Source organism: Marmota monax, unplaced genomic scaffold (genome assembly GCF_021218885.2).
Source record: "Marmota monax isolate L192 unplaced genomic scaffold, Marmota_monax_Labrador192_F-V1.1 WCK01_AAM20220418_F8-fsc00171, whole genome shotgun sequence".
In the NCBI taxonomy this organism is placed as follows: domain Eukaryota; kingdom Metazoa; phylum Chordata; class Mammalia; order Rodentia; family Sciuridae; genus Marmota; species Marmota monax.
Genome location: NW_026694658.1, coordinates 3,455,305 through 3,480,909, shown reverse-complemented (window position 1 = coordinate 3,480,909; position 25,605 = coordinate 3,455,305). Strand labels below are relative to the sequence as shown.

General features: G+C 44.0%; 1 protein-coding gene across 6 annotated transcripts in view; it reads left to right on the top strand.

The window, feature by feature from the left end:
* Positions 1–7,874: 7,874 nt before the first annotated feature.
* Positions 7,875–25,605, top strand: part of Ypel2 (yippee like 2) — a 60,724-nt gene continuing 42,993 nt past the window's right edge. The window contains exons 1-4 of one of the 6 annotated variants that reach the window (XM_046423212.2): positions 7,875–8,058; positions 23,305–23,467; positions 23,558–23,682; positions 24,051–24,223. The gene's annotated coding sequence lies outside the window, so the exon portion shown is untranslated. Of the gene's footprint in view, positions 8,059–8,445; positions 8,616–23,304; positions 23,483–23,557; positions 23,683–24,050; positions 24,224–25,605 lie in introns of those variants that run through there. The other 5 variants (XM_046423209.2, XM_046423211.2, XM_046423213.2 and 2 more) reach the window with 5 other exon arrangements.

Below are 25,605 nucleotides of genomic sequence, written 5' to 3'. Positions count from 1 at the left end.
GGATCTCACTAAGTTGTTGAATTTGCAATTCTTCTGCCTCAGGCTTCCTGCTAGCTAGGATCACAGGTGTGTGCCACCATGCTGGACTTAAAGCTTCTTGCCTGCTGTTCTCTACAATGCAATTTAGGAAACTCTTCCAGTAATTCTACAGCATATTGAGTATACTTCTCTTTCTTTTTTATTTTGTACTGGAGACTTAAAATGGGGTACTTTACTACTGAGATAGCCTTTTTTAATTTCTTAAAATTTTGGGACAGGGTCTTGCTATGTTGGTAAGGCTGGCCTCATGCATGCAATTCTCTTGCCTTAGTCTCCCAAAGTCTCTGGGATTACAGGCATGCACCATCGTGTCTGGCTCCAAAGTCACTTTTAAGTCGAAGCTTGAGAAGCACCATGCACTTTTTGAACATTTGGAGGTCCGTAAATAATACTAGGAGCCAAGTGAAATGCAACCTATGACCCTCAGCCTGCTGTAGAGCCCCCATATCTGCCCCATGTACCCACAAAGGAGAAATAAGAGAGAGAGAGAGAGAGAGAGAGAGAGAGAGAGAGAGAGAGAAAGCCACTGATATTTTGGGTTGTTTGTTATCATATCCAGAAATGAAGTAACACCTACTATGTGCCAGACACCATTCAACATGCTTAAGTTTCATTAGGGAAACAGATCTTTGTTCCTCTAGAACCTCTACATATAGAACTTCCTTTTTTTTTTTCAATCTTTATTTTTAGTTGTAGATGAACACAATACCTTTTATTTTATTTATTTATTTTTATGTGGTGCTGAGGATTGAACCCAGGGCCTCGCACAAGCTAGGCAAACTCTTTACCCCTGAGCCACAACCCCAGACCCTAGAGCTGCCTTATTAATTTACTTATATTTTGTTTTTGGAGCTGCCTCTTTTTTGTTTGTTTATTTTGTGTGAACCCAGGGGCCACATTCTCAGCCCTTTTTATTTTTTATTTTGCGACAGAGTCTCACTATTTAGCAAAGCTCAGGGCTTTGCTAAATAGCTGAGGCTGGCCTTCAGCTTATGATTCTCCTGCTTCAGTCTTCTGAATATCAGGGATTACAGGCATGTGCCACTATGCCTGGACAGGAGCTGCCTCTTTTTGATGGCTGTACAGTATTCTTTTGTACAGAGACATTGCAATTTATTCAACCAGTTCTCTTTTGGATGGATTTAGATTATTTCAAAACATTAATCTCAATAGGTAAAAAAGCATATTTCTAATACACATGTATAGAAAACATGTATTAAAATACTTTTATTTAACTCACGAATGAGGAACCATCAGGATGATGAAGCCCATTCAAAAGAGAATATGAGCTGGGCCTGGTGGCACATGCCTGGAAGACCAGCAACACGGGAGGCTGAGGTGGGAAGATTGCAAGTTCAAGGCCAGCCTCAGCAATTTAGTGAAGCCCTAAGTAACTTAGTGAGACCCTGTCTCAAAATAAAAAAATAAAAAGGGCTGGGGATGTGGCTCAGTGGTTAAGCGCCCTGAGTTTAATCCTCTGTACCTATAATAAATAAATAAATAAATAAGATAGATCTGAGCTTTTGTCCACTGCATTCCCCAAAGATCCAGTCATTTGTTAATAATAACAAATTTTATAACATCTGTAGTTAAATTATCTTTTAAAATTTTAAGGTAAAGTGTTGAGGGTGGGGCATGTAGCTCTGTGGTAGAATTCTTACCTAGTAAGCTCAAGGTCCTGGGTTCAATCCCCAGTACCAAAGGATAAGGGGCTGAGCTATGTTGCTCAGGCTAGCTCCACAATCCTTGGCTCAAGCAATCTTCCTGTCTCAGTCTCCTAAGTAGCTGGGATTATATCATTTTATATACATCTTTGTACATATATTTCATCAAGTTTGAGGCCAGCATGGGCAATTTAGTGAAATAGAAAATAAAAAGGCTTGGAGATGTAGCTCTGTGGTTAAGTGCCCCTGGACTCAATCTCTAGAAACAGACACACACACACACACACACACGCACGAGGCAGAGAGAAGAAAACAAAAGAAATACATGAATGTACTAGGCGATGAAACTAATCAAGTCCATAAATGACCTTATCTTGAAGTTTGCCATAAAATGACCTGCATCAAACTGAATTTTCAGAGATTCTGGATTTTGTAGTATCTGGTGTTTTCTTCATAAGGTTGCAAAGTTTCAGTTAAATTAAACAATGCATGTAAAGTGTATATAAGACCCTAGAACATAGGAAATCATCAAATAAATACTATTGTCATTGGTTTTTATTTTTTTTAATTTTTTTGCAGTGCTGGGGATCAAACCTGAAGCCTTGTGCATGGTAGGCTGTACCCTTGAGCTATACCCAACTCCACTGTTGTTTTTAACAGGGACATGCTAAGCCTTCAACACTCTGCTTCTGAGCATTTTAGCTAGATATAGTTTTGTGGAGTACTTTGATGTTTGGATGAGTTTGGTTTTGTTTTTGGTACTGGGGGTTGAACCCAGGAGTGCTTTAACCACTGATCTACATCCCCAGTTCCTTGATTGTTGTTGTTGTTATTTTGCAGTACTGGGATGGAACAGTACCCCTAGTACTCTGTCACAGAACCACATTCCCAGTCATTTTTATTTAATTCACTTATTTAGAGACAGTGCCTTTGGGATTGTAGGTACGTGCCACTGCACCAGGCTAGGATTAGGCTATTTGAAGATAATGGGAGATAATCAGTTTTACTTTTGATAGGAGAAAAAGAAGGAATGGATTCCTTCAAGCGGAATAGATCAGGGTTCAAATTCACAGCATCAGCTCCTTTAAAAGGAGAGGAAAAATACTTATCTTGCAGGTTGCTTTGAGGATTAAATATAACTAGATAGAATAGAAACTGCTCTGTAGGCAATATGTGCTGCATAAATGGTAATGGTAGCAGCTGTTTTGTTAAGATAGATTCAGGAAGGCCAAGGTACGCCCCTTCCCCAGCAAGTCTGAAACACACAACATCAGCCACTTTCATGACAGAAAATGAGGGACTTGGAGGGGCATCAGAGAAAGCACTTATTGTACATAAAGAAACAAAGCACTGTTACCATGATCTGTCCTGGGGAAGACGGCACCAGGCCCTCCTCTGTGATGTAATGTCATGAGACTTTACTGATGGTGGTGGGAGGGGGTGGAGGAGGGTAGAGTCAGGCCTGTGAGGAGCAACTCCCCTCCCCACGTAGGCAGAGCTGGATGTTTTCCCAGGTGGTGTGGTAGTGTGAGAGCCTTTAGCCTTTACCTTTCAGGAAGTTTCCATTGTCCTGTGATTTTTTTTTTTTTTAATGTAAGCTGCCCCTTTTATTATTAGAATATCCTGAAGTTTCAGGGTTAATGTGGTCCTACTTGAATGTAAGACGGCTATCTCTTGATCAGTTTACTCTGAGAACAGACCCTATCCATTCTTGTTTGCATTCCCACTGGATGCAACTCAGATATAAACCTTAAGGGTGGGAATACCACATCCCACAACACCGTGTGCCAGGGGCTAAAAAATGCAAGGATGATCTGATCGGCTTCCAGCCCAGGAGGGACTGGCAGAGAGGACAGATAACTGATAACTTTTAATAGAGAGTGTGGAGTGTTGGGTGACGTAATGGAGCTATGAATAAAGTGCTATGCAGGGTAGTGAAATGAGAAACATTTAATTTTGCTGAGAATAAGGGAACCTTCTCCAAAGAATTGACATTTGATCAGATCTTTGGACTGAATCATTAGGCAAAGGACTTTGAGATGGGATGAAAAAAGAAAAGAGTAGAGGGGGAAGGAAGAGGGACACAGGAGATGGCAGCATTCCAAGAGAAAGAAATTGCAGGATTAAGGATGTGAGGCAATAGGCACATTCACTCATTTGTTCAGATGTTCATTCAACAAACAGATACTCGTTGAGAGCCAGGTATTTTTCTTGGCATTAGGGATACAACAGGAAGCAAGACAGACAAGGCTCCTGATGCTCTCGTGGGGTTTACACTTGAAAGTTGGATGTGATGGACGTGCATTAAAGAACAAACAAAAAAAGATGAACAAGAGAGTAATATGTGTTACATAGAAAATATATTGAGGACCGGGAGTGGTGGTGCACACCTGTAAATGTTCCAGGTGAAAGGAACATGAGTTCTGCACCTTTGAATTCAACTAACCACAGATTGAAATATTTGTATTGAACAGGTAGACTTTTTTCTTATCATTATTCCCTAAACAATAATCTAACAATAATTTATATAGCATTTACATTGTATTAGGCATTATCAGTAATCTAGAGATGATTTAAAGGATCTAGGAGGGTGTGTCTAGGAATTGAGCATCTGCAAGGTTTGGTATCGATGGTGGGGAGGGGATCTGGAACCAACCCTCCATAGGTATGTAACTGAAAGCGCTATCCTTGTCCTTGATGCCAATCCAATAACAAACTTGAGAAAATGGAAAAAAAAAAGTTTAAAGCTTTTCTAGCAAAAGAGAAGGATAGGGGACTTCTGTATCAAAGGCTGTGATTCTGTTCATCCTTAGGAACAGGGTGGTTTTATAGAGGTGATTCCGAGAAAATTAGGGAGGAGAAGATTAGGGAGGAGAGCTCAGGGAGGAGAAGATCAGGGAAGAGAAGATCAGGGAGGAGAAGTTTAGGGAAAAGAAGATCAGGGAGGAGAAGTTTAGGGAAAAGAAGATCAGGGAGAGAGAAAAAAAAGTGTAAGCTTCAAAGCCACAAAGAATATAGTCAAAGCATCAAGTAAATTCCTCTTATAAGTTCTGAGGGGTAACTGTAAAATTTCCTATAACAAGACCAGACCTGGAATATTCGAGGAACAAAAAGGCCAGTTTGGAGCAAGGTGAGCAAGGGACAGATGGGAAGACCTGTGGGTCACCATAATGAGTTTGTTTTGAAGATGTATCATCTAGCTGCTTCATAGAAAATGGAGTGGAGGCAGAGAGATCTGGTGGGTGGCTGTTGCTTACCCCTTGGGCTGGGCACAGTGGCGCATGTTTGTAATCCCAGCAGCTCAGGAGGCTGAAGCAGGAAGATCCCGAGTTCAAAGCCAGTCTCAGCAAAAAGCAAAGCACTAAGCAACTCAGTGAGACCTTCTCTAAATCAAATACAAAGTAGGGCTCTGGATATGGCAGTGGTCCAGTGCCCCTAAGTTCCATCCCTAGAACCAAACCAAACCAAACAAAAACAAAAACAAAAACAACAACAACAACAAAAAAAACAAGATCTTGGTGGCTCAGCCCCGAGTGGAAGCAATAGAGAAAGATGTGGAGATGTGTTCAGAGCAAATGTATGTTTTGGTGTGAAACTGACAGGACCTACTGATGTATCAGTATATGGGAGAGGGAAAGGAAGAGGTAGTTAATCATTTCGAATGCTAGGAGAGATTAAGATGGGCACATAAAAGTGACCTGTTCATAGTAGTAGTAGCATCTACATGGTAACAGTGGGAACACAGGATTGGTGAGAGAAGATGCTGGAAAAGAATGGCTTTGAAGGCTTTAGGAATGAATAAATTTGACTTCCTAGAGGGATCAGGTGTACTCTTCAAAGCCAGGTGAATAATCTGTTAGGCTAGGAATCTTTCAAAATTTTTGTTTGTTCACTTGTTTTAAAAGAGCTGTCTGCCTCCAAATACATTTGTTGATATCTCTATATTGCTTCATCTCTTTTTCCTCCTCCAGGATAAATAATCATTTTTTGTTTGGTCTTAGCTTCTCTCCTTTCAGTGGTTTCTCAGATTATGTCCAAATCAAGCACATGATGGGTACTGGTGGAATGTATACTGAGGACAACTAAATGTGCCTGGGTTCAGAGAGGAAGAGAATAGTTTCACCTACTTCTTGTTTCACTTCTCCCTTCTTCCTTGTCAACTCACAACACTTGGCATTTTTTCACTGGGAGGAGCCATTATCAGGTTTAATAATAATAGTAATAAAATGTTGTTGATAGCTGACTGGCTGATTCTATTGTCCTCAGGCCCTGTGGTCCTATTGCCTCTTCTGCAAACACAGAGCAGGCCTGCAGGGGTCCTCAGAGCTCCCTGTGAACCACTGCACCAGGCTAGTCTTTTTTAGCTAACATTATCTTTTATTTAAACAGACACAGTAGCCACCAATCTTGTTACATAATACCCATATCCTAGGGTGTTAAACCAATGCAGAATCTACTGTTAGGGGGTGGTGATCTGGCAAAAGGAATAACACAAATGTCCCTAACACAATATTGCAGAAATGTTGTAACAAGTTTGACTATTTAGAACTTCAGAGTTACAAGGGGCTTGAGAAATATCTTATTTCAGTCCTCCTTATTTTGTTCATTTTTGCAATGCTGGTATGGAACCCAGGGGTTCACATACACAAGGCAAATGACCCTAATCTTCCTTGTTTTAAACTGTGGAAAACAAGGCCTAAGGAGACAAAGAAACTTGCCCAAGAGGCAGATCAGAGGTAGAAATCAAGCTTTTGATTAAAAAAAAAAAAAATCCATCACCTCTTCTTAGTTTAAGGATTAAATGCTAAACTGTTCTTAATTGGCGAATCAGAAATTAAAACTAGACTTTCAATTTAGACTTTCCATGATTTAGACTTTCCAAACTAGTCAGTTATACACGACGACAGTGCCCTTACACTGAAACTGCAAATCAAAGGCTGATACTGAGGTCTTTGAAGCGTTTTGTTGTTGTTTTTACTAACACTGGACCTGAATTCACACTGGACCGTGCAATATACATTAATTGAATATAATTTGGTCGACCAAATATATTTTAAAAACAGCTGAGTGCAGTTAAAGGTGAAGTTTTGAGTCACCTGGGTGTCTAACCCAGCACCACTGTGAATTTATGTGCAAACTGGTGTATGGACAGAGGTAGGAGTCTTCTGGACCTCCAGAAGCATCTCACATCCTGATAGCTGCTCAATGAAACGTGGTTTCCTTTATTTTTATTTTCTCCTTTCCTAAATTGGCAGTTAAAACACGTGCTTTCCTCGGAGGAATTGCAGAACTCCAGTGGCTGACAGATAGGGCTGGACTTCTTCTCTTCCCTTTCCCTGGCTAGCATTCTTTATCAAATTGACCTGTTTTCCTGCTGGGAGACTCTGCCCCACTCCACCCACCTGGTACCTCCCTGGATCTCCCGACTGCCTGGAGCTTATTTTTTAACCTCTCTTCCTTGAAAAGCACCACCCCACTGACCTAGAACGTGGGCTCCTCCCCTCTGGTCACTCTGACCATCTTACTCTCTCCTGGGCTAACCAACCTCTTTTCCCTCTAAAAGTCCTGGAAAATCAGCACTTACAGGACCCTCCAATTCCCCTAAAGCCCCTTCTTTCCTACATTTCACTCGCTGAAATTACAAGCAGGGCCGAGAGAGGAGGGGAAATGCCTTGCTTGGAGCACGGTTGGGAGCTGGGTCTGGTACTATTCAACTGCCCCAGCTCCAGAGGGCAACTTCTGTCAACTTACACCCCGGGTTAGGAATGGCTTCAGGTGTAAGGGTGGAATTACTATTTTGGCCATCTAGGTAGGAAATACTCCGAATCCCCCTCCCCAGCTCCAGGTTCTGGGACTCCCAGTCTTGACCTGGGTACAAACCCCAAATCCATACAGCCTCCTCCCAGGCGCAGAAAGCCCACCCATGCTCATCACCCTTTCTTCCAGCCCCCGCTCGCTAGTTGCCGGGACCGGCCGGACCCAGGACTCGCTGCACTCCCCGCATCCAAGACCGGCCAGGGCAGAGGGGTGGGGGGTGGGAGATAGGGGAAGCAGGGGGCGGAGTTCTGTCCTCCGCTGATTGGCTCTGTGCGGATGGGCTGCGGCCGTGCCAGGCCAACCCGTGTCGTGTTGCTATGTGCTGAGCGGAGGGGATAGGCGCGGGGGCGCGTCCGTCAAGGGGCAGCCCCCGGCCCGGACTTGAAGGGATGCAGAGTGGCGGCGGCGGCGGCAGTGGCGGAGACTGTGGCTTTAAGAGCGCGCCAGCAGCGGGCGATCCAGCCGGGCGGTCCCTCGCTGCTGCGCACCCCCGCGGAGCCGAGCCCCGCGCTGGCCGGACGGGGCAGCCTGCTGCCGGGTAAGCGAGCCGGGAGCCGGGAGCGCGGCGCGGGCTGGGCGCGCGTGGGCGTAGGGCGCGCTGTCAGCGCGGGCTCTTCGCACTGGGCACTGGACACCCGCCCGCAGCTCCCCCCGGCCCGGATCCCGCGGAGGGCGCAGCGCCCTGGGCCCGGCGGTACGGCTGCGAGGTCCCTTGTGGGGTCCCCGTGGGGGCCGAGGAGCCGGGGGCGGGGAGCGGGCCGCCGGGGCCACGTGACCGGTTTGTTTACAAACACTGCCCGGCCTGGTGGCGGCGGCGGAGGAGCCCAGGTGGCGCGGGTCCCTGGTTCGGGGCTGGGGACCCCCTGGCGAGGAGCCCGGCAAGTCTGGGGACGGGGAGACCGAGTCTCTGCTTCCTTGTCAGCGTCGTCCCTGAGGATTTGAACCCTAATGGGTCAGGCAGGGTGGGGGCTTCGGACGTTTTCTGTCCCCGCGTGACGCTGCGTGTTCTGTGGAGACCCTTGGGTCGGGGACGCCGCCCTGGGGGACTGGCTGTCCTCGAAACTCTCGGGAGCGCTTCGCCAGCCCTGAGCCTAGGTAACCGCAGCGAGTTCCTGCCTGGCCGCTTCCCGGCGCCTCCCCACGGTGCTTGCCAAAGGGTGGGCGCGAGCTCTCCTGCCCAACGGAATGTGGGGGCCTCTGCCGCGGGGATCTCCCAGGGGCTGGCGCTGAGGGGCAGCCCGGACCCCTCTCTGCTTCAGGTTCTTACTGCTTGGCCGCTGACCTCTTCGGGGTGCTTTTCCTCAAATGGTGGGCTTTTTCTCCTGTCTGGGGCCGGGGAGGGGAACGCCATCTGGTTTTTGGACCTGTTGTCCTGGGGACTGCCATCTCTGACTTCACTCCTAGCTACAAGAGTTAAGAGTGCGTCCTCCGTTTTTATCTGATTGGTGTATAGCTGACCCACAGCCAGGTCTCTGCTAATAGCACGCGGAACTGCTCCTGAGCCTTGCAGGGTTTTTTGCTTTTTGTTCTCCTTGCTTATTTGCTCTCCATGCAACGTGATGGTGGTGGTGTGGGGGGTCTTTTGAGTGAGTCTTTGTCTTTGGTGTGTCATAAAGCTAACAAGATAGTTAGCTACTCATCTCCCCCCCCCCTCCCGCTTCTTTTCTTTCTCCCCTTGTTCCTCTCTTTTCCAGCAAGATTGGGTTCCCCGTTCCATGTCTTTGGACAAGAAGGGCAGAGGTCTTTCTGGTACCCCACATATAGAATGTTAGAGGAGTGAGGGAATCTATGGGGTTGAGAAATTAAGTAAATCTCACTAACTGTGCCATGGGACAATCTCACAAGCTTGGTGCTCCCCAGTGGTCTCTTGGTTCTGGTGTCACAGGATCTGTGATGAGTGAGATTGGATTCACCCCTCCCTGCCTTTGTTCTTACCTAGTCTCTGCCATAGGACCTCAGAGGTGGGTCTAATCTGAGTTCCGTCCATCTGTTCCTCATTTCCTTAGTACTTAATGCTGTGACTATCATTTCTCTAATGAGGAGCATTTTCATTCTCTGAACTGAGTGATAGGAGTGGCTACAGGTTCTTTCCCCCAGGGATAAGGCCTATCCTGAGGAGAGTTGTGTAAACTTCCCTTTGGTACCACCCTTTGTCCCCACCTGCACCATAGAGTAGCAAGCGGTCTTGGGCTCACCCTTCAATTGGGCTTTGCCTTATTAACTTGGGATTCAGTGACACTATTTCTTGAATCTGTCTTTATCTTTGTGCTTGTACTAAAATCAAGAAGCTTAGAGTTAGGGGTGGAAAATGGGATAGAAACCTGGTGCTGTGACACATTGCTGTAATCCCATCCACACCAGAAGCTGAGGCTGGAGGATAGTAAGTTCAGGGCCAGTCTTGGCAACAGAAAGACCCTGTCTAAAAATTAAAAAAAAAAAAAAAAGGACTGGGGATGTAACTTAGTGGTAAAGCATCATTGGATTTAATCCTCAGTCAAAAAGAAGAAAATAAACAGCATGTATAAAAATGCTATTTTCCTTATTTCCTCTAGGAACATAATTTTCAGACATTGAATGGGATCCACCATGAGGAATACATTTACTGCACTGTACAGGTCCCCAACTGAAATAAGTTCCAGGAAACAGTAATTATTGCACTTACTACCTGCAGTGTGTTCTGTTTAATTTTTTTTACTTCATTTAAAAAAAAAGTGAACTGCTGGTATGACTCATGAATTTGATTTCCTAACCAAATGGGTCATGACCCACAGTTTGAGAAACCTCGCTTTTGGGTGGAGGTCCTCAGACTTAAATGTACAAAAAGATTACCCTGATCCCAGTAGTGATTAAAAATAGTTTGTCAGGCCATTCTAGAGGTGTTTATTTTCAGTGGGGCACAGAAATCTGCTTTTCTTTTCTTTTTCTTTTTTTTTTTTTTTGCACCGTTGGGGATTAAGCCCAGGATCTATGCATGCCGGGCAAGCACTCTGCCACTGAGGTACACCCTAACCTTTTTATCTATTTTTGGTACTGAGGATGGAACCCAGGGACTCCTTACAATTGAGCTACATCCTCCATCTTTTTTACATTTTCTTTTGAGACAGGGTCTCACTTTGTTGCTGAGGGTCTCACCAAATTACTGACACTGGTGTCAAATTTGTGATCATGCCTCAGCCTCCCAAATCACTGGGATTATAGTCATGCTCCACCATGCCTGTTTCTTTTAAAATTTTTCATATTCAGTCAGGGTCTTGCTAAGTTGCCCAGGCTGGCCTTAAACTTGCCATCTTCCCACCTCAGCCTCCTGAACACTTTTATTTTTACTTTTTATTTTCTGTCTTCCACTTGGGAGCTCTGGAGCAGAAGGCTTTGGAATCTGCATTTTTAATGAGTGGTCCATAAGATTGTGATGCAGGTGGCTGATTAGAAACTCTGGTCTAGTGGGTGTTGGTGGCAATGAGCTATAAAAGGCATTAAATTGGATGTGAAGTACAAGATCAGGTAAATAGCCCATACTCCGATGCAATCCTGAGATCACTGAGTCACCAGTCACATTCTTAGGCTTTGGAACGTCTAAGGGCACAGTGTAGTTTGTTTTCAACTGTATGAAGCAGTTGGTGTTCAGAGACTGGCAGCCCTCTCTCTCCCTGCTCCACCCCAGTTCATTTGAGGGCTGCTGTTCACTGTTCTGTACCACTGGATGTTTCTAGGTGCGTGGGGGTTGGGGATGTGAGTAGTGCTGATGAGCTGCTGTTCTGTTCACAGAAGAAAGGTTGATTTTTGCTTAATATCTGGATGGTATTCCAGACTGTGTAGCCAGTGGGAAAGGTCGACTGGTGACTTTATTTGGGGGGTGGGGTAGGGGAGTGAAGGGCTTGTTGCATCAGATATTAACAGAGACACAAGTTCCCACACCTCTTGGTCTACTCAGCTTTGGTTCTTTCCCACTGCTCCTTTGTGCAGGTGGATCTTGTTAGTCATCCAGTTTCTGATGCTGTTTCCTCTACCTTCTAGCACAAACATGTATACAACGGATGCAGTCACATCTTAGGTTTCCCCCTCTTGTGTGCATATAGGTCGGTAAAAGAAATTGCTTTGAATTAATCAAAGCTGCAAGTTAGTTTCAAAAAGGACTCTTAAGTTATCCTAATTCAAATTCAGCTATTCCTTTTTTTGTCGGAGGGAGCTTTGGGGATTGAACCCAGGGGTGTTTAACCCACTGAACAATATCCCCAGCCAGCCTATTTATTTTTTTTTTTAATTTTTTATTTTGAGACAGGGTCTCACTCTGTTGTGTGGGCCTTACTAAGTTGCTGAGGCTGGGCTCAAACTTGGAATCCTCCTGCCTCAGCTTCCCGAGTCTCTGGGATTACAGGTGTGTACCACCACATCTGGCCAGCTATGGTCCTTGTAAAGAAGTGCCTTATTCGGGAACATTAGCTGTGGGATTGTTTACATGTAATACTTTTCAGTTTGGCCAAATAGCTCACGTTCAGAATATTTAGTTTTGAGCATATGGGAAAAAGAAAGCAACAAATGTGGCAAGGGATAGGATATCTTAGGATACCTTAGGAAAGGAAAAGCAGAGGCAAAAGATGCGCAGGTGAGATTCAAATGGAGGTTCAGGATCACTTCCCTTTGTAAATTACCTCAGCATTTCCCTATGGTCTATCAACTCAACCACTAGGTGCTCCCACAGGTATAAATCTCTGGAAAAGGGAGAGGTATCATTTTGAATTTTAGCCTACAATGATGGAAAAGCCAGCCAGGGCCTGTAGGCTAAAGGTGTTTTGTTAGAGTTGACAGTTTTCAGTGTATCATTTTTAACGAAAGGTGGTAAAGTGCTTGGATCTGTAAAGGATTTCACCGGCCTGAATTTCTCTAGGAGCTGTGACTATAGCTCTGGAGGGCTTAGAAGTAAGTCAGGCCTGATGTGGTGGCGCATGCCTGTAATCCTAGCAGCTCTGGAGGCTGAGGCTGGAGGATCCTGAGTTCAAAGACAACTTCAGCAAAAGCTAGGTGCCAAGCAACTCAGTGAGACCCTGTTTCTAAATAAAAATACAAAATAGGGCTGGGGATTTTTGGCTGAGTGGTTGAGTGCCCCTGAGTTCAATCCCTGGTACCAAAAAAAAAAAAAAAAATATTCACTCCCCTGCTTAGAATTTACCAATGTTTTCCTTTGCCCTTCAGCTCTTCAGATATAATCCCACTTTCTCTGTGGGTTGCATGGCCTGTCCCCTTCCTCCACCTTCTCCCACTAGTCCCGGCTTAGTGAACCCTGCTGCCTTCTGCTGCAGCTGCACTGGCCTTCCTTGCCCCAAGGGTTTTCTACTGTCAGCCCTTCTTTTCCAGATCCCCCTTCTCCAAATTTTTGCATGACTGACTCCTTTTTTGCTTGGGTTTCAGAGAATCTTTCTGTGATCTAGAACAGTTGCCTCCCTCCTCAGCCTCGTTTGATCTTCTTAATTTTTTCAAAGCACTTTAGCACCATCTAGAAATAATATTGTCTACTTGTTTATTTGCATGGAAGAATGAGAGCTCCTTGACTTTCTGCTGACAAAACTTGGCTTTGAGTGGGCACTGGATGAAAACCTGTTGGTTGAATGAATGCATGACCAAGCAAGGCAAGGTTTCCAGTTTCTAAAGTAGCACTTTATTTGCTTTGTTTTTTTAAGAGAAAGAGGAAAAGAGGAAAGTGACTTTTTGTTTGTTTGTTTGTTTGGGGCCCTTGGATGGAACCCAGGGGCCACTTAACCACTGAGCCACATCTAGCTCTTTTTAATATTTTAATTAGGGACAGGGTTTCACTGAGTTGCTTAGGGCCTCACTTAAATTTCTGAGTCTGGCTTTGAACTCCTCCTGCCTCAGCCTCAGCAGCTGCTGGGGTTACAGTGGTGTGCCTTGGTGCCTGGCAAAAGTACCTTCTTGTCCCAGGAAAAGAGACTAAAATTCCTTTTCCCAGGATAAGAAACTACTCTCTCAGAATTAGCTTTTCTTTTGTAATTTCTGCTTTTCACACTATTTGTCATTGCTTTTTTCCATTTATAAGTTGCCAAAGCTTTCAAAAGCTCTATTAGCGTTTTGTAGTTGTTAATAAACAAGGCTTGCCTCTTCCCCTGACCTTCTCTAGGCCTCACTGTTTTCTCTTGACAAACATTAGCATTTCTATCAGAAATCACATTTCACTAATACCAGGAGACACTAGCCACGGGGCTAAGAGCCTAGGCTTTGGAATCAGAAAGAACTGGATAATTAGCTCTATGACCTTGGGCAATCGAAAATTCTCTAAATCTTTATTCCTTATTTGTAAAATGGGACTAATTATAGTTCCTATCACACAGGATTTATGGGAGGATTAAGTGAGAGAATGCAGGGGAACCAGGCACAGAGCCTGGCACATAAGCACCCAGCTAGCTAATAATAACACGCATGTTAGTGGTTGGAGTCTCCTATGGCTGGCAGAAATCTGTTCCTAATCCATTGATTCAGGAATGGGCAGGGGGAGAGGAAGACTCCCAGATCTTACATAAGTATAAGTAAATGAATGGAAACCAGAAATGCCACATAAATCAGAACTGGCATGGAATTTAAAGATCATGTAATTACAAACTGCCTGCTGCCCATCTCTTAACAAGCACCTGCTTGGAAGAAGGACTATTTGAAAATTTCAGAAGGAAGTCTTGTCTACCTGTTGACCTGGCCATCTTGGCTTTATCCTCGATACAGCTACATAGTTGGGCCATATTATCTCAGCCTTTCTAGAACTGTTTTTACTGAGAAAACTTCAATGTCTGTTTTTATGTTCATAGAAGGACACTGTCAGAAATAGCTTTATATAACTCATTTCTACTGTTCTTATAAGGGTTTATATTATTGAAGACGTTCAATGCAACCTCTCTTTATGTTCCCTTTAAGAAGTTCATGGGAGAAATTCTTTCAGAACATGGTGCCAGGAAAAGCTTTGCCTCTCCCAGGGAACTGGTTTGCTTTTTCTTTGTGGACAATTGGAAATTTATAACTGCTCATTTCTCCTTTTGCTTTGGCTGCCAGGAAGTGCAGAGCCACATTTGTGGCTTGATTTTAGTAACTGTATAGGGCCCTGCATCCTAATTTTTTTCCAGGGTTAACCTTTTAATTTTTGTTTTCTCTAATTTCAAGTGAATGACTTGTGACTTTAGATACAAGCTGGATAGATCTTGGATTGGTATAAAAATGCATTTAGGTATTTCATTTTAGAGATATAAGCAGTGAGGCTCAAAGAGATGAAGAGGACTTGCTTAAGACACTGGCACTAATTAGGGGAAAGAACAGAAACAAAACATACCTCTTGTTTATCAGGCTAAGGGCCCTTCCTACTCTACATTTCAGAAGAATACAAACTCCTGACCCAAACCCCAAATGTCACTCATCATCTCTCCACATTAGGCAAAGTTACTTTCTGTCTGTTAGGGGGCAAAGAAGCACTCTGCTATGGAGGTGCGGCTCTGGCTTAAAGTTGCACTTCTTCCTTGTCATTCTCTTATATGTTCTGAGAAATTTCTCTAGGCCCGACTGTAGAGATAGCCCATGAAGGTGGGTGTGGTGTTGCATGCTGGTAATCCCAGCCATTGGGGAGGCGGACGCAGGAGGATCACAAGTTCAAGATCAGCCTCAGCAACTTAGCGAGGCCCTGTCTCAAAATAAGAAATAAGAAGAGCTGGGGCTGGGGTTGGGGCTCAGTGGTAGAATGCTTGCAGGGCACTGGGTTTGATCCTCAGCACCACATTAAATAAATAAATAAATGTGTTGAGTCCATCTACAACTAAAAAAATATTTTAAAAAAGCGGTGGGGCGGGGGCGGGGGCTGCGCTGCTGAGGATATACATCAGTGGTAGAGTGCCCTTGGGTTCAGTTGCCAGTAGGAAAGAGTAACCTCTGTCCTAGAGCTTAAATTTAACCTTGGTTTTGTTTTATTTTCTTGGGTAATAATCATTCAACAGATAATAAGGCCTTTGGGAGATAAAGATGAGTTAAGCTATGGACCCTGCCCATAAGAGCATATTCTCCAAACAGCCAGAGTACAAGGTAGCAAGAGTTTAAAGTCATTACAGAGATGTGGAAAAGAAGGCTGATTTGGTTGGAGGTAGTCCTGTAAAGGATGAAGAGAATTTATTTAAAATATTTTATCAGTTGTTGGTGGACCTTTATTTATCTATTTATATGTGGTGCTGAGAATCAAACCCAGTGCCTCAAATGTGCTAGGCAAACGCTCTACCACTGAGCCACAACCCCAGCCCGAGGAAGAGAATTTAAACATACAGAAACATTCCAGGGACCAAGGATTCATTTCCCCAGGTCTTCTTTCCGGCTTGTCTGGGTAGGAAGGATCCATTTTGGGAGTGGAAAGGGACTTGAGTCCTGGTACTAGTTCTTTCTAGTTGTGTGACCTTGGGCAAACAGTTTAATTTATCTTGAACCTTTTCCTCATCTAGAAAACAGGGATAATCATAATCATGCCTACCTTTTTGAGCTGCAAATTTTTTTCCTATGCTTTTCTGGGTTGTGAAGAAGTGAGATAATAATGCATAGCAAGTACTTGGTCCTTTATTGGAGGTGGTCTCGTAAAGAACAAAGAAGATTTAAAAATGCAGGAGCACACCAGGGGGAACTGCATGCAAAGGCACAAGGTATGAAGGGGAGAGGGAATGTATGAAGAGTGCTCAGCAGGTACTTGAGATATGGGAAAGAGAATGCGGGGGGTGCTGCTTGGGCTGCCATTGCCGCAGCTAAGAGCAATGGCAGGGAGCTGCGACTTCCATTCACAGTGGAATGCCTTTAAAATTTTTTAAAATTTATATATTCTCGAGGCAGGGTCTCGCTAAGTTGCTGAGTCTGGGCTTGAACTTGGGATCCTCCTGCCTCAGCCTCCTGAGTCACTGGGATTACAAGGGTGTGCCACTGTGCCTGGCTCATAGTAGAACACTTATGGATGTAGAGCTAGCTGTGAACAGTGGCCAACTGACATGAATTAAAAAGTATCATGAATAGGAGACTATGAGATAGGGTCTATATTATTTAGGGCCTCACTAAGTTGCTGAGGCTGGCCCTGATCTTGCTATCCTCTTACCTCAGCCTCCTGGCTGCCATGAGAATTCCTGGGGCTCACCAAAGACCTACAAAAAATATTTTATTTTCAGAATGGGGAATCTGTAATAAAAACAAATGGTAATAACCCACACCCTACCCCACCCTAATATTTCCTGCAGCTTTTATTTCCCCCACTTGCATTTTCCTAATGCAGCCAACTCCACACATGTCTGGGTTCTGGAAACCCCTAGGGTAGTGGTTAATCACCTTGGCAGAAATCACCAAACATCCTTGGCCTTACCTTTCCCTTGCTCTATTTTTGCCTCTTCCTTTTCTTTGTAGCCCTCGTCATTCATTATATTTGTCTCCCCTTTGTCTCTTCTTTTATTACCTTGGTGTTTGTCCATTGGGGACCCTCTCTAACTTGACCCACTGCCAGATGGAACTTAAGGTATAAATGAATTATTTTTCAGTATTTGCTGTATTAAGGGTATGTAAATGTGCATTATGTAAACCTAAATTCAATGGTGCTTTTAGTTTTACTCATGAGACTCTTAATTTTTTCCTTTAGGATTTGAGTAAAAAAGGCCCAGACTTAACTGCAGCCTTGGAACTAAATGTTCCACCACCAAGAACCAAAACCCAGCTATGTCTTGTGCTCATCTATTGTCCTACCTTCTGGTTCCTTTTCTTTTGGATTTTCTCTCATTTTTGCAATTTAATGTTGGAGCACTGAGTCTGGTGTTTTAAGAGGGTGCAGCATCTTCTTTTGACATTATTATTAGTTTACTGGAACTCTCCTATTTTGCTGAAAGTTCTAGAAGGTTAAAGGACCAAAGTTTTGCTTCCCCAGGCACCTCTCTGGCTTGTCTGGGTAGGAAGAATCCAGTTGGGAGTGGGAAGGGACTTGAGTTCCAGTCTAGTCCTTTTTAGTTAAGTGACCTTGGGCAAATAGTTTGACTTCTCTTGAGCCTTTTCCTCATCTAGAAAACAGATAACTGCCAGCACCCTGAGCACATGCCTGTAATTCCAGGGATTTGGGAGGCTGAGGTAAGAGGATAGCAAGATCAAGGCCAGCCTCAGTAACTTAGTGAGGCCCTAAAGAACATACTCCCTGTCTCAAAAAATAAAAAAGGGCTGGGGATGTGACTCAGTGATAAAGCGCCTCTGGGTTCAATTCCCAGTATTCCCCTCCCTTTATAAAAAGGGATAATTATCATAATGCCCCCACTTTTTGTAGATGGACACAATACCTTTATCTTATCTATTTTTATGTGGTGCTGAGGATCGAACCCAGTGCCTTACACGTGCCAGGCAAGTGCTCTACCTCTGAACCTCAGCCCCAGCCCCATAATGCCTGACTTTTTGAGTTGCAAAGTTTTTTCTATTCTTTTCTCTTTTTTGGGGGGGTTGTTATGAAGAATAGAGATAATGATGCATATCAAGTTCTTGTCCCTTCATTGACCCATAATAGGGAATTAATAAGCTGTAGCATCCAGAGGCTCATTGGCAGTTGCTGGGGCCTTTTCCTTCCCTTCCCCACTGCTCATCCTTCAACCAAGGCTTCCTGAGCTTGTACTTCATGCCATGCTTTGGGCTAGTAATGAGGGATGATTAACCAGACAGTGTCTCTGGCCAGAAATAGCTCACAATCTAGTAGGAAGGCTGACCCATTAAACAACCAGCTTTGTGGAGGCTTCTTGAATTATACGACAAAGCCATATTGGCAGTGTGCTTGTCTCCCCTCCATGTACCAGGCCTGAAAGGGAAAAAGGCTTTAATTATTTATAAAATCTACTTGCTGTTCCCATACAGAGAAGAAATCCAGGCATTTACTGCAGAGTCAGTTTCTCCCACCTGGCGCCCTTTCCTGTCCTTTATGAAATGACACCATTATTTCTAAAACAAAAATCTATCCATCTTTGGGCTGGTGGTGATTGGGTATTTAGACATACCAGCATCCTTTTGAAGATGCCTCTTCCATTTTTTACTCTTGAGTTCTAAAAAGTTCAGTTTCCAAATTCCAGTTGTGGAAAGGCAGGGGGCCCAGCCTCCTGTGTCAGTCTAGAGTTTTGGGTTTATTTGAATGGGGAGATGAAAGTGAGAAAGCCAAAGGCGTGCTGACAGCTGAACAAGGGAATTGTATTGGCAGATTTGTGATGGATGGTTTGTAGCTAATTGGGGCCCCAGCTGTGCCCTGGGGACCAGCAGTTAAAGAGAAATCAAGGTCACACAGTGCCCATAGTCCAAAAGACATTCATTTATTCTGCAGATATCTGAGTTTGGGAAACATGAATACAATCAAATAATCACTTCAACAAAAGAAAAACAGCAATTGTCAATATCGCCGAGTGTGTGGAATAGGCGACCTGACTTAGTGGGAGTTGGGAAGTGTTCCCTGGTGAAATAACTTCTGAGGATAAGCTATATCACCCATCTAATTTTCTAAGATCATGTTTTCTTTCTTTCTTTGTCTCTCTCTCTCTCTCTCTTTGCTGGGGATTGAACCCAGAGTTACTTTACCACTGAGCTATATATCCCCAGCCCATTTTATTTTTTAATTTCAGACAGGGTCTTGCTAACTTTCCCAGGCTGGCCTTGAGCTTGCAATCCTCCCTCCTCATCCTCCCAAGTTGTTGGGACTGCAGGCAGGCCCCATCCTGCTTGGGAAAGAAAAGGATCCCTTTCCTTCTTGGCCTAAAGCAAGCTTGACCTTCATTTTTCTCTGAGTCTTGCCTAGAGCAGCAGCTCAGACTGCCCTGGGGGTTTTGTGGGGACCACCCTGGGAGGAGACTCCTAGATTAGAAGTCTGAGAGTTTCTATAGGGGTCCAAAAGTCAGTGCCAGACTGGTTTAGGCCACTTGGGAAAATGCCCTATGGGGTAGTCTAAAACTGTGAAGGGCTAGGAGTGGCAGTAACAGAAATGTGTCTGCTGTCTGACAGCAGCTTGGTAAAACTGTCAGAGGTTCACATGGTGTGGCTCATCTGATCTATAACTCCGCAGTACTAAGTTTCAGACATCATCAACCAGTTTCAGCAAATGGGTGTCCCAGGAATTGGGCTGGCTTTATAATCTGGGGGAGTGTTAATGGCGAGTCCTATGAAATGCTCAGAACTAGATATTTTAAATGTATTGGATAGTGGCACAGTAACTAAGGAGATTTAAAAAGAAAAAAAAAGCTTTATATGGCAGAATGATTTCCCTGATGGTTATTCATTTTACTCAGTTAACATTTTTCAAGAATCTCCAATGTGCTGGGCATGGTGGCGCATGCCCTTAATCTCAGTTACTCAGGAGGCTGAGGCAGGAGAATCGCAAGTTCAAAGGCAGCCTCAGCAACTTAGTGAGGCCCTAAGCAATTTAGTGAGACTCTGTCTCAAAATGAGAATAATAAATAAATAAATAAATAAATAAAAGGCTGGTAATGCAGCTCAGCAGTAAAGCACCCCTAGGTTCAATTCCTGGTGCAAAAAAAAAAAAAACAAAACAAAAAAACTAATGTTTTGGACACTAAATCCTGAGGAACACACTGAGGGATGCCCCATAAGACTAGACTTTTTTTTTTTTCTTTGTAAACAATTAGCACAAAAGCAATTAGTACTTCAGCCAAAGACTGGACTTTTGACTGCAGGAAGTTCCCAGTCTGATGAGGAGAGACTCATGAGCAATGTAATAAAATGCCATCCCAGATAAAGGTAAAGTTTTTCTTTGCTGGCAGCAGGGTCCACCAGCTCTGCTTAGGGTCGTATTTGAGCTGGGTATTAGAGGATGAATAGGCATTTACTAAGCACAGAAGGTAGGTTAAGACATTGGAGGTAATGAAACATTGAGAAAAAGCACAGGGTAGTGACCAGACTTGGTGTGTTAGGCAAACAGGTTTAGACTGGAGTTTGGGGAAGTGATGAGAATACAGAGTTGGGAACAGGCTCTTCATGTCACCTGACAGGTTGGACCATGTCCTATAGGCTGCTAGGAAACCACTGGAGATTTAGAAACATGAGGAGATGTGATTAGATTGTATTTTATAAATAGAATTCTAGAATGGGCTGGAGAGGTGAGAGCTGAGTCAGGGAGTCCAGTTAGGGAGCAAGCACAGTACTTCACTGTGATAGTGGATGGGCCTGGGGGGGGGAGGGGTGGCTGCTGGTGACTGAGGAGAGCAATGGAAAGGGGGGTTTAAGAGAGAGAACCAACTGTCTAGGGGAGAAATGAAGTTTGATGTGGAAGGGAGAGGGAGGAAAGGGTGTTTCCTGCTTAGGCAACCGGCCTTCAAGAGGAAGGAACAGAATTGGGGTGAAGGTGACAGGGGCAAAGGAAACAAATGATAATGGTATTGTTCCATTTTGCAATGCTGGGCATGGGATCGGGCCTTGCACATGCAAGGCAAGTGCTGTGCCACTGAGCCACACCCCAGCCCAAAAGGTTGAGGTTCAGAGAGGTGGAAGAGCATGATGAAGCCATGATATTTCAGGAGAAAGCAGCTGAACACTGCACCAAGCTACAGGGTTAGCAGCCGAAGGTATTAGTGTTTGCACCTGGCATCTGGAGGCTGCCCATTCTTTTGCTACTCAAGATCCCAGTTAGGGTAAATGATGTTCAGGAGGCCTTACTGGAAAGCCCTGTAGCTCTTCCACTCCTCTGGAGGATCCGTATTGTATCAGTGGATCCAGCAAGACAATCAGAAAAACAAGTCTTTGGCCTCTCCTGGCTTGACCTGACTCTGTAGAATCCCATTTACTCAGTTGTACTTGGATACTTGTTATGCTGTCTCTCAAAGGAACAACTTTATTTTTTTTAATACCAGGGATTGAACCCAGGGGTGCTTAACCACTGAGCCACATCCCCAGCCCCCACTCCCTTTAAAATTTTTTTTTTCTTGAGACAGGGTTTTGCTATGTTGCATAGGGACTCATTGAGTTGGTGAGGCTGGCTTTGAACTTGCAGTCCTTCTCTCTCAGCCTCCCAAGCTGCTGAGATTACAGGTTTGCACCAGGGTGCCCAGCTCAAAGGAATCTTGCAAGGGGGTTATGGGCTAGGAGCTCTTGAGACATTCTGGGAATCATGTCCACTAAATGAGCTCAAAGCCAAGTGTAACTTCAGTAATTATGTCTATGTCCAGACTCTCCTTTTGTTTTTAATTTTACTATCCTAATTTCTTAATTTATTTTAAATCTTATTGTGTTGTATATATTATATATATATTAATATTTATATATATATATATTTTAATATTTATTATAGTTTTAGGTGTAGATGGACACAACACAATGCCTTTATTTTTATGTGGTGCTGAGGATCGAACCCGGGCGGGTCCCACCTGTGCTAGGCAAGTGCTCTACCACTGAGCCACAATCCCAGCCCTCTGTATGTTTTTGTAATTAATCTCAGATACTTTTGAGTTCTTTTGCTTATTTCTTTTGGTACTGGGGATTGGACCCAGGTGTACTCTACCTTTGAGCTTCATCCACAGCCCTTTTTAATTTTTGTTTTGAGACAAGGTCTCACTGTGTTGCTTAGGCTGGCCTTGAACTTGCCATCCTCCTGCCTCAGCCTCCTGAATTTGCTTGGATTAAAGGCATATGCCACCATCTCTGGATTTGTTATTTTTAAAATTGAAAATGTAGAGAAACCTGAAGTAATATCTGATCTACTTGATAGTTGTTCAGCAATAGCTACTTCTGATATCTAGTAAATGGCATACAAGTTGCAAGATGTTCAAGGGGAACTCCTCTTATATGCAGATGTTCTAACAGATGCAAGTCTTACATGGAGTCCTCCCCAGGTGAAGTGTCAAACTGATCCCACAGTAAAAACATTGCTCTGCGAACAGATGTTGGAAAGGCATATTACATCTCTCTCAGAAGGGCCTCTGTAATGCTGTCATGTTCTATGATCTCCCTAAAATCAAGGCCTTAACAAAATGAAGATTGGTGGATGGATACTTTGCTCTGGGGCAGGACTGCAGGATTCAGCTGGCAGGCATCATTGCACATGGAATCAGGACTTTAAAGAGCAGAAGAAATCCTAGAGATCATGTAGGAGTATTGTCTATCAAATAATCCCCCTGAAATCAAGACTAGACCCTGTGTCCAGGTTTGAGATGAATGGTTGGCTTTGTTTATCAGGGAGAATGCCTCCTTGACAGTTCAGACTCGTTTTTTATTATCAGCTAGATGGATTTGAAGTACCACCTGGGTCAGTGCTATAAAAGAGGTATCTATAAAATGATGATATTGATTTTTTTTCTGTGTATCTTGCACATCAGCTTGTGGCAGTTTTAATAGAGGATTTTCAGCGTAGTTTTCAAGAGTGGGGCCCCATCCTGAGATTAGCAGTCAGTACAGACCCCGTAGGTAACTTGTCTGATGCACTAAGTGGTGGAGTGTTCTGTTGTTTGGAATGACAGCAATAATATCAGGTCCCCAGTTAAGCTACAAAAGCCTACTTAAAGCACAATGTATCTTTAAGTGGATTAGTTTAGGCCCTAACCTCCTAACCACTGTGAATCAACCTGGGGCACAGGAACAATGTTGCCTTTGGTTGTGTGCATAGGAACAGCTCCTTCACTCTTTCTCCCTTGCTGGGAAGGATGGTTGTAACTAATCAAGGTTATTGAGTATTGACCAGGTGTCAGGTGCTGTGTTTGAATGCCTCACTTGCATCATTTGATTCTTTTGTCTCCTCTAGGAGGTAGACACTGTTGTTATCTCCTTTCAGGCTATTTGCCCAGTGGTAATGCAGCTAGTGAGAAGAACCCAGACTGAATCCAAGTCCATCTGCCTCTAGATCCTGTGCTGATGTCTGCACTGCTGTCCGCTCTTCCTGTGTGGCGGACCAGAGATCGTGGGTCTCTCCTGCCTTCTCTGGGTTCAGGATTCTGGTGCGATTAGGCTGGGTAAGGAGGACAACACTGGTGGGTTACAGGCTTTCCACAGGCATTTGATCTCTTGCTCTTTTTCTCGCTTTCTAGTCTCAGAATTGGCTTGCCAGCTCGCCTTCCACTGCCACCACTGTTTATCAGGGCTTTTCACATTCCTCATGGATGGTTGAACAGAACATGGGTACTCAGTCATGGTCCTGCCTTCCAGATTAGAGGTGTGTGCCACTGTGCTTGACTGCTGCTGCTATTTTTTTTTTTTTAACATAGCCTCAGTGATGTAAAGAATAGGCATGGATGCCAATTACAGACCTCCTTTGATTAATTTCTAGGATTTAAAAGGTCACCTCTAAGCCAGGCATGGTGGCACACAACTGTAAACCCAGTAAAGGCAGCCTCAGCAATTTAGTGAGGCCTTAAGTAACTCAGCAAGATCCTGTCTCAAAATTTAAATAAAAAACAGTTGGGGCTGGGGCTCAGCGGTAGAGCACTTGCCTAGCATGTGTGAGGCACTGGGACCCAGGGTGACTTTGCCTCCTTCTTCATTATGTGGAGGGGACCTCTTTCATGTGTGCTACCTTTGCAGACAGGTGAACTGGTTCAGCTCCCGGTCCAGTGAGAAGCAGAGGAAATTCATTTCAGTGATGGTGTTTAGTGACTGCTATGCTGTTGAGCTCAGGGGGTACAACAAGGACCACAAGTGACCCCTCTAGTAGAAGATGCAGAAGCAGAAAAAGAATTCCAAGAGGATTAAGCCAGGTAAACACAGAAGGGGCCATTGAGCTAATGTTGAGGTGACATTTGAGTGGTCTCTTTTTTAAAAATTTGTTTTTAGATACATGACAGTAAGGTGTATTTTGACATTATATACATACATAGGGTGCAACCCATTACAGTCTTGATCTCATTCTTGTGGTTGAACATGATGTGGAGTTACACTGGCCGTGTATTCATATATGAGCATAGGAAAGTTATATCCAGTTCATTCTACTGTCTTTCCTATTCCCATCCCCCCTCCCTTCCCTTCATTCTCCTTTGTCTAATCCAATGAACTTCTATACTTCTCCTCCATACCCTCCGTGGTTATGGGTTAGCATCCACCTATCAAAAAGAACTTTTGACCTTTTTTTTTTTGCAATTGGCTTATTTTATTTAGCATGATAGTTTCCAGTTCCATCTTTTACTAGCAAATGCCATAATTTTATTCTTTTTATGGCTGATTAATATTCCATTGTGTATATATCTTTTCTTTTTTTAGTTGTAGATGGACACAATACTGTTATTTTGTTTGTTTATTTTTATGTGGTGCTGGGGATTAAACCCAGTGCCTCATGCATGCTAGGCAAGTGCTCTACTACTGAGCTATGACCCCAGGCCCCCCCCATTTTCTTTATTCATCTGTTGAATATGAGCACCTATGAGCTGAGTTTTAGGGGACAAGTGAGGGTCTGGAGAGGAGAGGTGGGAAGATTGTGTCACATTGAGGGAATGGCATTAACAAAGCCATGGGCATGTGAATTAGGTATGGAGTGTTGGGAACTATAAAGAGCTTCATCCGAGTTGCCCAAATCCTAAGTACTTGGAATACATACCTGGAATTTATTGTATGGTTACTACATGCCAGGCACACATGCTGAGTGCTTTGTATCTCTTAATTTAGTTAATCCTCACAAGAGCTTTATCTAGTAGATATTATGATCTGAGATCCAGAGAGCTTAAGTAATTTCTTCAAGGTTGCACAGCTAACAAATGATGTAGCTGAGATTAGAAACTGCTTCCAAGTCTTGTGAGCCACTACCCTGTATTGCCTTTCTGAACATCATGAGAATAATGACATCATCAGATCTGCTTTTACGATAGACAACAATGGCTAAAATGCAGAGGGTGGATTTGAAGGAGAAAGAGGCTTACGAGCTTGTCAGGGTTGCATAAATCTGACAGCATGGCCTCCAATGAAGCCACCTCTTGGGAAGACTTTCATCTCAGCACACTCCATGCATCTTTCAGTGTCGTCACCAGCTGGTCTCACCTTGAAAAGGTCATTCTGGGATTGGGGAGATGTTGTCTCCATGGCACCATCTTGTAGGGTGCTTCAATACAGAATAAAGAGTCCCAATGGAGGCGGCAGGCCACCCATTCCA